The sequence below is a fragment of the Sus scrofa genome, chromosome 15 (assembly GCF_000003025.6).
Source record: "Sus scrofa isolate TJ Tabasco breed Duroc chromosome 15, Sscrofa11.1, whole genome shotgun sequence".
In the NCBI taxonomy this organism is placed as follows: Eukaryota; Metazoa; Chordata; class Mammalia; order Artiodactyla; family Suidae; genus Sus; species Sus scrofa.
This window is the reverse complement of record NC_010457.5, coordinates 40,495,096-40,509,598: the sequence shown is the minus strand read 5'-3', so window position 1 is coordinate 40,509,598 and position 14,503 is coordinate 40,495,096. Positions and strand designations below refer to the sequence as shown.

The 14,503-nt window shown below is 34.0% G+C and overlaps 1 long non-coding RNA gene across 1 annotated transcript in view; it reads left to right on the top strand.

The window, feature by feature from the left end:
- The window catches only part of LOC110257129, a 39,051-nt gene continuing 25,112 nt past the window's right edge, over nt 565-14,503 (top strand). The window contains exon 1 of the long non-coding RNA XR_002339378.1: nt 565-685. This is a non-coding gene — a long non-coding RNA (uncharacterized LOC110257129). The remainder of the gene's footprint in view (nt 686-14,503) is intronic.

Genomic DNA, 14,503 nt, shown 5'->3' with positions numbered 1-14,503 from the left:
CAGACATATCTGTTTTACAGCAGAGAAAGGCAATTAACAAGATAATAGAGAAATATGAGTATTTTAGACTGAAATAAATACTAAAGACAAAATAAATTCAGAGAAAATAAGTGTTAAGGAAGGGTAGTAAAGGCAAAATAAATTCAGAGAAAATGTGTTAAAGAAGGGACTTTTGCAATCATGGGTAAGGCATCAAACCCATTTCTCCTACCTTCACTATTCAAGGTCCTTTAAAGACTTGCATGTCCTCCAGGTGGCAAGTAGCCTAAACAGTAAGAGGTTTGCTTGAGCTGTTTTCTAGAAACAGAGTCAGCTGTGTCTAGTTGGAGCTTAGCTAGTTAGGACCGGATAGGATCATGGTCCCTCCAGCTGGGCATGCACAAGTGTCCTGACCTTTTGCACTTGTGGAGGCCTGTAGCTTAGTTACAACTGGGCAGAACCACAGTGACCACACCTTTTTCCAATCACCTTTCCCCACCCTCCCCTCGTTCCCTGCATCTGGACCCACCCTGCTGCTTATTTCTTATCCCATAAATACCCCGAGCCCCTTGGATCCCGGGAAGAGGTTTTGAGTGCGGTTTTCTCTCCTTGCTTGGCAACTCTCTGAGTAAACTGCAAATCTCTCTGCCACAAGTCTTGTCATCTCAAGAGTTTGGCTTGCTGTAAGATGAACAAGAAGAACCTGGTTAGTAACAATCTTTATAAAGAATCTAGAAAAAAGCTCACTGTAATTTAAATTACAACCTCTGTGAGTAGAGAATTCTAGGTAAACTAAGGGCAAGAATGGAGGACCCATGAAGGAAGTGTGTTAAGTAAGTTCAAGAAAAACTGATGGAACTGGAGGCTGGAGCAGTGAAGGGAATAGGAACAAAGTCATATACATCAGGGGCTTAATACTTTGTGAGGCCTTTTAGTTCATGTAAGGAATTTGATATTTACTCCAATATGAGAAGCTGCCAGAGAGTTTGGACCAGGAAAGTGGCCTGATCTGAATGAGACTTGTTTTTCTCTTACTGAGGTATAACTGACAAAAAATTATACATGTTTAAGATGTACACATGATGTTTTGATATACATAATATGCTGTGAAATGATTACCAATATCAAGTTAATTAACATATCCATCACCTTGCATTGTTTGTGTGTGGTGAGAACTCTTTAAGATCAACTGTTTTAGCAAATGCCAGGTAAACAATACAGTATTAACTACGGTCACTGTGCTATATGTTAGATTTCCAGAAATTATTCATCCTACATAACTGCCACTTGGTGCTTTTTGATCCATATCTCATTTCTCCACCTCTAGCCCTTGACAGCCACCATTCTACCTCTGCTTTTCTGAGTTCTACTTTTTTAGATTCCACAGATAAATGAGATCATGTGGTATTTGTCTTTTTTTATCCGGCTTCTGATTTAAATTTAACAATATCGCTCTAACTCCTGTGTTGAAAATATGCTGGGAGGAGGCAAAGGCTGCAAGCAGGAATGGTTAAGCTGCTAGGGCTTTGCTCCAGGTGAGAGATATGTGGAGGTAGAGGGGGCCATGAGGAGGAGCCGGATCCACTGTAGCCTTTGTATCACTTCATGATTATTTTCCATATTCCCTTGATTATACCAACATCCTACCCACCTTGCTGACAGCACATAAGTGCCTTTCTCTGCTCCTTGCACACCAGGAATATTCAACTGCTTCTCTAACAAAAGTGATCAATCAAGACCCTCCTAAAAAATTTCTCCATAGAAGTTTTCTTGATTCCTCCCAAACCTCAGACCCTCCATGTCACAATTTATTTTGTCAAGTATTGACTTCCACGTGCTAACCTGCAAGATTCCCAGGAGTATTAAATTATTTCTCATCTATAAAAGCCCTCCAAAGAAAGGCTCCCTCTCCCCCATGAAGAGTGAAATTTGTGACACAGAGTGTTTAAATGATGTTTCAGAAACCGCCCTATTGACAAAGTACTGGTCTGGGACTTAAAGCTGATTCTGTTTTGTTTCAAAGCTCAAAAATGTTTCTTCACTCTGCCCCATAGCCACATCATGTGTAATTTACATCACACTGTGCAACAGCAACAACAATTGGGGTTAATATAACCTATGCTACATAATGCAGGGGCTCTTTGTTACTCACCTTAATTTCTTCCAGTTGATCAATATACAAATAAAGTTTTCTCTTACTAAATTTCTCCTTTTGAAAGAGCAGCAACATTGATGTGTATTTTGATAACTTCCAGGTAGTTTATTCTCCTTCCAAAGAACCTAAGCTATTCTCTTCTGTTCCAGTATTGCAGCTATGTGTTCATCTTTACTTTAGTTAGGTTTTTCCTCTGAAATTTTAATTTACCTGTTTTAATAATATAATTTTAAATGTCTTGATAAGTCAATTTAACTTATAACAAGTTAAATAATTAAAAATTGCTAAATTAGCCCACTGCGTAATTTAAGCTCTTTCTTCACTGCTTAAATTGTGGTTTAAATTAGGTTTTATGATTAGGATTAGATTTTAGGACTTGATTTAAAAATAATAAAAATTTATCTAAATTGTATATTGCATTAATTATATATTATATATATGGTTAGCACCTAAATCACCACTAGATATTATTATCATATAATGGAGTTTATTATTACTATTGTGAGATTATTTTTAGATTAAAGACTCTAGAAATTCTAATTATAAGATACAAATAGCTTCACATTTTTCAGTTTCACTAATTAAGATATGTATAACATGGTGAAATGATAATTTAATAACATTACTAATAATTAGATATTATTAGAATTGAACTTTTAAAAAAGATTGAAGATAACAGTGTTTTTCTAGAAAAATCCATACTAAAGGCACCTCCTGTGCTAGAAAAGTATTAAATTGTTTTGGAAAAATGCTGGAAGCCACCCAGGTTTTGCTATAGTTACAGAGCTTTAAAATATTGTGTTCCAAAGAACATTTTTTATTTTGAATATTTTTTACCTTCAAATATATGTTAACAGAGAACATTTTTTAAACATATAAAATAGAAATATCTGAGATGCATATTAATATTTTATTTCTAATTTTATCAAATAATTAAGTTTAAAATGAATGTCTCTTTAAGATCATCAGATTTATGGAACATACATATAATTCAGTTCTGAAGGAATTTATCATTAAAAGGGCAATTTTGGTTGGCCAAGCCATTCCTTTAATCTATCTGTCCAAAATTCTATTAACTCTCTTGGCATTGAGAAAATTTTATACAGAGTTCTGAAGAACAGAAAAAGGTTTATATTCCATATATATGTTTAAAATTATAAGTGAATAAGCCGTAAAAGAGACCTTACTAGGTTTTTCTCTATTTAGTTTTATCTGATATTCCAGCTTAAGTTTGAAATATTTGAATCACTATTGTTGCAGATGTCTTACAGTAATAATTATTAAAACAATATTAACCTTACTATCTCAATAATACACAAACCCTTTATTCCTTTAGGATTATGATTTGAGACATAACAATTAATAGTCAAAAAGCCAACTGTCATAATTTTTATAACATTATTTTGTATAGTAAACATTGGTATCTAGAAAATACAGTCCCTCAATTTCAATGTTTCTCTGATGAATCTGCCTCTTTGTTTATAATTCTCACAAATAATCAATGTGATATTTCTTTGTTTTCTGTCTCCTACATTCAAGGCACTTGAGAGAATATGAGGATAAATAGGAAAAATGCTGCACAATTTATTCCACTTTCTTTTTGAAATGAATTGAGCAAAAATGTAGAAGCTAGGCCAAAGAGAAACGTGTACACATTTATAAAGTATACCTTGAATAAGAAAGATACTATGTTTCAAAAGACTACATAACAAAAAATGTCATATTTGAGTAGTAAAATAAAAACAAATTTTAGTGCAAAAAATGCATGTAGCCCATATTACACATGTCCTAAATCAGTGATGCAAAAAACTAAACATGATCAGTTAAAATTTCATTGTTTAATACATAGCAGTGTCCTGATAAATCAAAGGAAAAAATATTTCCCTTAATTCTTATACATATTAAAAAAATCTTGTAGTTAGGCCCTCATGAAAGGGCAGTTTAGGGATTTAGGGAATATGGCCTCTGACAAAATCAATCATAAAATCACAAAGGTTTTCATAAAATGTGTCTGGTTTTCCTTAGTCTCTTTAAGAGTTTTCTTGTAAAAATGAATTCCTCATTCTCTCCATCCCCAGATTCCTGTGATAATTGATATTTTACTTAAGGTCCCTATGAATTTGATTTTTCTGAGTACCTCATAAAAGTTTTTTGTCTTTTTAGGGCTGTACCCTCGGCATATGGAAGTTCCCAGGCTAGGGGTCAAATCAGAGCTGTATCTGCCTTCCTACGCCACAGCCACAGCAATGCCAGATCCAAACCACATCTGCAACCTACACCACAGCTTACAGCAATGCTGGATCCTTAACTCACTGAGCAAGGTCAGGGATCGAAACTGCGTCCTCATGAATGCTAGTCAGATGAATTTCAGCTGAGCCACAATGGGAACTCCACCTCATACACATGGATTACACAATATATGTCCTTTTGTGTCTGGCTTATTTCCCTTAGCATAATGTTTTCAAGATTCACCCATGCTTTAGTTGGTGTCAACATTTCATTCTTTTTAAGGCTGAATAATATTCCATCTTATGTATATAGTATATTTTTTTATTTATACACTCTTGGGAGTTTGAAATGTTCCCCACTTTGGGCTAATGTGAATAATACTGCTGTGAAAATTGTATAAATATCTGTTCAAGTTACTGCCTTCAATTCTTGGGGAATTGAAATTACTATAAATGGAATTTCTGGTTCATATCGTAATTTTATGTTTAATTTTTTGAGGAACTTCCTTATGTTCTACACAGAGGCTGCACAATTTCATATTCCCACTAGCAGTGCACAAGGGTACCAATTTCTCTTCATCCTCACCAACACTTGCATTTTTTTTAAACTTTATTTTTTTTTTAACAATAGCCAACCAATTGGGCATGGAGTAGAAACTTAGTTTAGTTTTGATTTGTTATTTCTAATGATTAGTGATATTGAGAACCTTCTCTTGAGTCATTTGTATTGTAGAAGAAATATTTATTTTCATCTTTGGCCCTTTTTTATTGCAGTTATAGGTGTGCAACAAAATTTACTGCAATGCACAGAGATTTGCTGACAACCACTTGCCCCCATTATCAACCTCTCCCACCAGAGTGGTACATTTGTTACAGTTGTTGAACCCACACTGGCACATCCTAATTACCCAATGTCCAGAGTTGTGTTCACTCTTGAGTGTTGTATATTCTATGGGTGTGGACAAAAGTATAGTGCCATATAGCCATCATTATATCATCGTACACAGTATTTCCACTTCCCTAAAAAAATCCTAAAAATTCATCTCTCTCTCCCCTTACCACATTCCCTGCCAACCACTGATCATTTTACTATTTCCATAGTTTTGCCTTTCCCAAAGTTTGGAATCAGACAGAATATAGCGTTTTCTGATGTGCTTCTTCCACTTAATAATATGAATTTAAGTTTCCTTCATATCTTTTTATAACTTGATATCTCCTTTATTTTTAGTGCCAAATAATAATTCCATTGTGTGCACATACCACATTTCTTTTACCCATTCACTGACTGGTGAATATCTTGGTTGCTTCCAAGTTTTGGCAATTAGAAATAAATCTGCTCAAAACATGCTTGTGTACATTTTTGTGTGGCATTCAGTTCTCAACTCCTTTGGGTAAATTGCAAGGAGTGTAATTGCCTGATCACTTGGCAAGTGTGCTTAGTTTTGTGAAAAACTGCTGAACAGTCTTCCAAAGTGGCTATATATTTGCATTCTCACTAGCAATGAAAGAGAGTTCCTATTTCTCTATGTCCATGCCAGCAATTGGTGGTGTTAGTGTTCTGAATTTCGACTATTTTAACAGGTGTGTGGTGGTATCAACTTTCTTTAAGTATTACCCTGATGATATAAGATCTACCTTTTCATATACTTATATGCTATCTGTGTATCTCCTTTGACAGGATGTCTGTTAAGGTCTGTGACCCTTTTCAAAATCTGGTTGTCTATGTCTTGTTGAGATTTATGAGTTCCTTATATATTTTGGATAACAGTGCTTTATTAGATGTTTCTTTTGCAAATATTTTCTTCCAGTCTGTGCCTTATCTTATAATTCTATTGATAACTATTTTTAACAGAGCAAAAGTTATATATATACATATATATATATATATATATATTTGGTCTTTTTTGCTATTTCTTGGGCGGCTCCCGCGGCATATGGAGGTTCCCAGGCTAGGGGTTTAATCAGAGCTGTAGCCGCCAGCCTACGCCAGAGCCACAGCAACACAGGATCTGAGCCGCGTCTGCAACCTACACCACAGCTCATGGCAACGCCGAATCATCAACCCACTGAGCAAGGGCAGGGACCGAACCCGCAACCTCATGGTTAGTTGGATTTGTTAACCACTGCGCCATGACGGGAACTCCAAAAAGTTTTATATTTATTGAAGTCCAGCTTATAAATTATTTCATGGATTGTGTCTTTAACATTGTATATAAAAAGACATCAGCATATCCAAAGTCATCTAGGTTTTCTCCTTTGTTATATTCTAGTAGTTTTATAATTTGGCCTTTTATATTTAGGTCTATTATCTGTTTGATTTAATTTTGGGTAAGAGGTGAGATTTCTTTATAGATTATTTTATTTTTCAAGTGTATGTCCAGTTATTCCAATACCATTTATTGGAAATATTATCCTTGGCCCATTTCTGAAATCAAGTTATAAATTTTATTATTCTTCAATTGTTTAATCTTTATATATTCTGGTTGTTAATGCCTTACTAGATAATGATTTTCAAATAATTTTCTCTCATTCCACAGGTTGCTTTTTCACTGTCCTTTTTAGTATCCTTTGCACAAAAGTTTTCAATTTTAGTGAAGCCGAATGTACCAATTTTTCATTTTGTTCCTTTTGCCTTTAGTAATATAACTAAGAAGTTCAATTGGCAAGTGCAATGATAACAAAGCTTTCCTCCTCTGTTTTCTCTAATAATTTTATAGTTTTAGCTCTTATGTTTGTTTTGACCCTTTTTCATTTAAGTTTTGTGTACGGTGTAAGGTAAAAGAGCAACTTAATTCTTTTGTATTTATATATCTAGTTTCCCTATACCATTTGTTGAAAACACTGTTATTTCCCCATCAAATAGTTTTGGCACCCTTGTCTAAATCATTTGATCATACTTGGGAGGGTTGGGTTTGGGCTTTCTATTCTAATACATTGGTTTCTATGCCTCACTTTTTGCCAGTACCATATGGTTTAGATTACTTAGCTTTGTTGTAAGTTTGGAAATCAGAAAGCCTGAGACCAGAAACTTCATTTTTCTTTCCCAAGATTGTGTTATCTATTTGGGGTTCTATGAGATCCTATGTGAATTTTCAAATCTTAATTTATCAACTTGCACATTTTTAAATTACGTAATTTATTGAGAATGGGCTAATCATATGGACTATCCTGTAGACTATGGCATGTGTATCTGAAAAGAATGTTTATTATATCAGGGAGTGTTCTATAACTGTTAAGTCTAGATTAGCGTGTCATTCAAATCTTCTATTTCCTTATTAATGTTCTGTTTAGTTGTTCTGTAAATTGGTAAGTATGCTGCTTACGCCTCTAATTATTATTATGTTCATGTATTTTGGTGCTCTATTTTTAGGTACCTGAATTTTTTTTTGTTTTTAAATTTTGATGATAATGTGTTGTTTCCTAATGATAAATAAGTCAATTTGATTTATGGTGTATACTGTGTGATAATATAGCCATTGCAGTTCTTCTATGACTGTGTTGTGCCTTAATGACGTTTCTTTATTTCTTTACTTTCAACTTGTTTCTCCTACAGATAGTACAGATTTGGATGTGAATTTTCCAGTAGATAAAATTTGGATGATTTTTCAATCCACTATTTTTAAATATTACTACTAATATTGTTGGATTAACATCTGCTATTTTGCTTTTTGTTTACAGTGTATGGTGCCTTTTTGTGTATGTTATTCTCTAGTGCCTTTTTTTTATTGTTTTGGGAAAATTTTTAGCTTTTACTCTATCACTTACTATTTATATTTTATCAAAGTCAACCTCAGATTTATAATAACTTGTTATCAGTGATGTATAGATACTTTTCTTCTTCTTTTTTTTTTTTTTTAATTTTCCCACTGTACAGCAAGGGGGTCAGGTTATCCTTACATGTATACATTGCAATTACAGTTTAGCATCATTCCATCTTTTTCCTTTGGTATGATGGCTGTACATATTAAGGCTACATGTGTTAACAAACCCAGCAATATATCGCATTGCTATGTTTATTACTTTACAATATCTTATGTCTTCTTAATGAAACTTAAGAAAGGAAAGCAAATATTTATAATTTTGATATTAACCTATTTGCCATTTCTGAATCTTCCTCATTTTTTTCCTGTAGATTGACTTTACTACCTAGGGTTACTTCATTATCCTTACACAGCTTTGTTTCCATCTATCATCTTTGTGCTGTAACCATAAAATGTGTTATATTCCTATGGGTTATAAACCCCCAAACACTTATATGCATATTGTTTTATGGTATTATTTTCTAAAAGTCACTTAAGAGAAGAAAGGGGAGATACACAAATATATTATGTTTATGTCAAAATAGCTGTTTTTTTTAAAAATCCCTGACTCTAGCAGACACCTGTAACATTGTATTCTTGCTTCATTCCTAGATATGAAAATCCTAATGGAGAACAAAATTAAATAGATCTTCTCTTAATAAACAGAACAAAATCTTAGAGTACAGAAGATTTCAACAATATAATAGGAAAATGTAGACCTAATGGGGAAATATAGAGTATTAAATTATTTAGAAAAAAAGAAATAGATATATCAAGGATTTAATCATATGCCAAAAATTAGAAAAATAGAGCAAGTAAAACTCAAAGACCATTAACAGGAGAAAATAATAAAAATAAAGTTAAAATGTTTAACATAAAAAATATATAATAATGGATCAAAGTCTTAACATTTTTTGATGGCTTTTGCCAATGCCATGTTACTTTCTCCCAATCATGAAGATAACTCTCCTATATTTTATCTTTCAAGCTGAGACCACAGTCAACTGGAATTAATTATTCTACGCTGTATGAAGTTGTGGGTAGGATTAATGTTCTATGAAAAAATTACCAAATACCACTTATACTTTTAATTTCATGTTTTATATATATATATGTATAAATGTAAAAAATTGTACAAGCTGTGTTTTGAGAGGCAGCACTTCAATGACACTTTTATAAATTCTACTACTGAACATTAACCTATGGTTCAGATGCAAAATCCTGATGATTTGTAGAATATAGCTTAGAAATATTTCTAGTCATGTTATTCATGTCTGATAACTTCTCTTTATATATATTAATATATATTAACTTTAGATTGTTTATAGTTATAAATGAGTGAGCTATGCCTTATATTGATGTCTAATCATGCTAGTGACTACAAAATCCCAGCAAAAAAGTACATGACAAATTGACTTTTTTTTCATCTTGGCATTTTTTCTATAACAAAGTATAAAACTCACTTTAAATCAGGATCATGACCACAGTGGGAATGTTATGGTCAATACCTCTTTTTTACCACCCTTACAATGATCAAATGAATAAGTCAAATTGTTCAAATCATAGGAATTACTATCATAAAATTTTATGTTATGTGCAATTATGTAATTAGGTTATCTTTTTTTTTCATTTTCTGTCACAAAAATAACTTCCTCAAGAGCTCCAAGTATGTTCCAATGCAAAAGTGGTATGCTCCCATTTCTGTACATTCTGCCATTTACAAACTTCTTAGATTTTTCCTACATGAGTTATTAAAAGGAAATGTCATGTGCTCAAAAGAATTTTATTTTCCTTAGGTGATTATGATATCACCTAGCCTAACAACCAGAATCATTTTATTGCTAGTTAGTATTTTAAGATTCTGTAGTTTGTTTTTCTCTTACTTAGTAGCATTTCTGCATATTGATTTCTAGAACAGGAATATGTATACCTATGGTTACCTCATGTGCTAAAATGCCACTTTGACAAATGGTGCATTAAATTTTATCTGGATCCTTGGGGAAAATGAAACAGCTTGTTTTGGATAATCTACATTAACATGAAATGCCCAAGTATGGATCAAAAGAATAAAATTAATCCACAGATGATTCTTAATCAAATCCAATATATAACATCTGTCATCATCAGTGATATTTACAGTAACTGCTTCCAGACTTCAAGGTTTGTGCTGCAGTATTAAAGGAAGTTTTATGAGCAACTGAATTACTAAAGTCTCTTAGGATTTTAAGTATGAAAAATTCACAGAGACTAGTTTAAGCATTAAAAGGGGGGGCATTTGTTATATCTCTAATACTTTTCTACATAAGCAAAAATATACAAACTAGCTTCAATGAAGAGGAATGGTTATTATAAGGTTATAGAGTTGGTTCATGGAATGCAATGGCAGGGATGGATCGAGAACTCACATTGGACTAAAATCAAGGACTAATGTGCTTCAGAGTGCTTTTCAAATTTTCATGTGCATACATGGTGCTGGGAAGGTAGAAACTGGTATGTCAAGGCTTATATACATGTAATCACTGCAGCTTTCTTTGTGATGGTGAAAAACTGGAAAAAATTGAAATCTCACCAGCAGATGAAGTGATAATCAATGTTACTCAGTTTGTTCTTTTATTATGGCCAGGACAAAAATGCCAGATAAAAGTTCTGCTGCAGAGACCAGTTCAGCAGGTGAGGGCTGAAGAACGGGTCCTGTGGAACTTAAGGAAAAAGTTAACATAAAACAAGACACAGAGACATTTATCTTAATTAAAGGTGGGAACTGGGGGACTCAAGGTCTCAGGGACTAAGAGCACAGCCTCAAGAAACCACACTGCTTTTATTGTGCTCTTTAGGATTACATAAGTGAGGAGGGGGTTTTAGGTGCAGGATATATTTTTTTTATTATTTTAAAAGTTCTTTTATTATTGTAAAAGTCACATAGCTCGTAGATGGTTAAGCTTTTATTCCGACCTTTAGACATTTAACAATTGTTAGCATTTGAGGAAGTTTGGTGTTAGCTGTCTATGCATAGCACCTAGAGAATCATCATTGTGCTTCCATAATGGGCATGCCTATCTGCTGCAACCCAGAGTGCCTAGGTTTGCACCTGGTTCTCCTTGCTGATGCATATTGTGCTAATGACCCCTCATAAACCCCTTGGGGCCATGAGGCTCATCTTATTCTTAAGAGAACAAACCATGCTGTGCAAATGGCATGCCAATCTGCACTGGTCCAGACATGCCTAGACCAATGCATTATGTCCTTTCAGCTGACCATATGAATAACTCATGTCTTTAGATCTTTGTTCTTTGTTCTTAAGCTTAAGTCATTCACCAGCACTGCGACTGTTTTTCAAGCAGGAATATGGGGTAAAGTAAAGCAGGACAAGATGGAGTTTCTAGAAAACAGAAGCAAAGAGGCTAAGAAAATATTGTAGAAACATGTCTCTCGACATTGTGCATGATTCCATTAATAAAAAATTTTAGAAAATGAAAACATTATAGAAGGCAAATCAGTGAACTTCTGGGCATGTGAGAGGGCAGAGTTATAGGGCCTTAGGAAGTTATGATGATGATCTAAATGTTCATTACTTACATTGTGTTAATAGCCTCACAGATATAGGTATTTGTTAAAACCATATCAAAGTTCCATGCATTGCATGTCAATTATATCACAATTAAGTATTTAAAAAATAAAAAAATATTGACAGTAGGCACAACATAGTGAAATTAAATAGCCCTGTCAGATGGAGAGAAGAGAAAAACCTTAAAATCAGGAGGAGAAAGGTTATATTTAAAAGAGCAATAGTTACGTGATAGCTGAGTTTGAAAATCAACACTGAAAGGAAGAAGATAGGGGATTACTATCTCCATCATCCAGTGGGGTGGGGGTGGGGAGGGTGGGAGTGCAAAACTTGCCTAGGTAGAATTCCAGGGACAGAATTTTTTTAAAACAAGAAAATAAACAAATGGAAAAAGAATGAAATTTAGGCAGAAGGAAAGTACTCTCACATAGAAATTCCCTTATGCAGGATGAAAAGAATAAATAAAATTGGAGATATGTCTACTGTAGTAAACGATGGAATACCAATGTTTCACAGGGATTAAAGGAATATAATTAAAATGCATTATGCAAATTTGACATCACAGTGTTCTAAGGTCCAGGGTCAGAATGAAAATATTAAAATTGGGTGGGAGGTTCTAACAGAGAAAATGACAAACAATCTAAGGAATTATCATTAAAAGAATGGATTAAAAAACCTCAGTGAATTCAAAACTACACAGCAATTAGATCATATAAGCTCATGCATAACTGAAGTAAATTAAGTCAGATGAAAATTTACAAAGGCTATTTATTATTATATGGGTCACATATAAGTAGTAAGATAATAAAGTTTCCATAAAAAGGATGACAAGCTTAATTGTATAATTCAGGAAGGGGAATAGAAGGAGGGAGGACACCCTTTTTCTTTTGTTGTTCAATATTTCATTTTTTTGTAAACACAAGATAAAGTTTGGCTTAAAATGAATATGGTGAATATTTATCATATTCTCTACTTTTAAACTTGAAATACCAATTTCAAAATGTTCAAACAAAGTAATTACAAATTTCCATTGATAATGCTACACTTATTTGTAAAATTAAAAGCTTGAATTGAGGTAATTGATCTTGGGGAAAAAATACTTTGGTGACAGGCATGTTGAAGTATACTGCTCCAGAGATAGAAGTAAAATGTAACAACAGGCTTCAAACATTTGGTAAAAATAATGTAATAGGACTACATAATTATGCTTTAATTACTAAAGCCATAAAGAAGAATAACTCTAATATATTTATTTGTTGAAAAAGCTTGGGGTTAATGGGGAGAAGTCACTGAAAGAGGTTTTTAAAAGTGTTTATACAGGAGTTCCCGTCGTGGCTCAGTGGTTAACGAATCTGACTAGGAACCATGAGGTCACTAGGAACCATGAGGGCGCAGGGTCGATCCCTGGCCTTGCTCAGTGGGTTGGGATTATGGTGTTGTTGTGAGCTGTGGTGTGGGTCGCACGTGGCTCGGATCCCACGTTGCTGTGGCTCAGACGTAGGCCAGTGGCTGCAGCTCCCATTGGACCCCTAGCCTGGGAACCTCTATATGCCGCCAGAGCGGCCCAAGAAATGGCAAAAAGACAAAAAAAAAAAAAAAAAAAAAAAAAAAAAAAGTGTTTAAATAACATAATGGCATTGGGTATTTGATGTAAAGCATCACTTCTAAGAGTTTTAAGTTACATGATCAGACTAATGCAAGAAATCAAATGTTGTATTTTTCCCTCTTGGAAAGTAGCAGGGCACATTGTTAATACGAAAGATTCTGAAAAACCTTGGGAGAAAGAACGGTTTAATTTTGCTCATCCCAACACAGGCTAATTTGATCACTAGAGATATTTTTTTTCTTAACCAAGCAATGCATAAAACACTCTAGTTACCTTGGAAAACACACGCGTAAAGTGAACATTTCAAGGAGGTGTCAAATTATGCACAAATGTCAACAAATATTGATTAAGAGAAACCATCACATATGGTGAACAGGAATTCACTGGTATTTTGTTAAGACACACTTTAGGAGAAAGTGGGATTGAGAGACACTGTGTGGTTATAAAGGAGAAAGTAGGATGTGGTAACATTAGGTGTGGAAAACAGTTAAAAGGAAAGGGTGTGTTTGTGATATGAAGGAGAGGGGAGAAATTGCAAGAGAGTTTTATTAATCTTAAGGTAGTTTCAGTTGTGCTATAGATGTGGATCTAAATTGGATATATTATTAAGCACAAATTTAAATTTCATAATTTTAATTTCACCAAACCTTGAGGAAGATGAAATGGAGAAGAAAAAGAGCTCTTAAAGCAACATCTCTCAAAATGTGACTATAGAAACACAAGTCTCAAAATTACCCTAGGACATGGGGCCCAAGTAAATGGCATTTCAGAAAAGTACCTTAGGGGAGAAAAATTTGTTCTTTTTCTGACTCTTTTACTATAGGAAGTAATGTTCCTAATATATGTTCTTTAATAGTGAGGTGTTTTTCAGAGAGCTAGATAATAGTTCATGTGATGTGGAATTGCCACCATTAAACACAGTGTAATCTGATGTTTGTAAAATACAGAATCACTAATTCATTAAAGATGGGTATCGGCTTTAAAGTTACTACATTGCACTCAGAGGCCACAGGGAAAATGTGGATGAAGTCGTCCCTGAAGTCACTTTGGGGTGGTGTTACATTTTAGGGTCCCCAGCTCTGCCTCTGCCCTTGGAGAAGGGCTCAGAAAGGGAGGCAGGTTTGCTGGGTGGACAGCAGTGGCTTTTCCCCTGTGTTTTAGATGATGTTT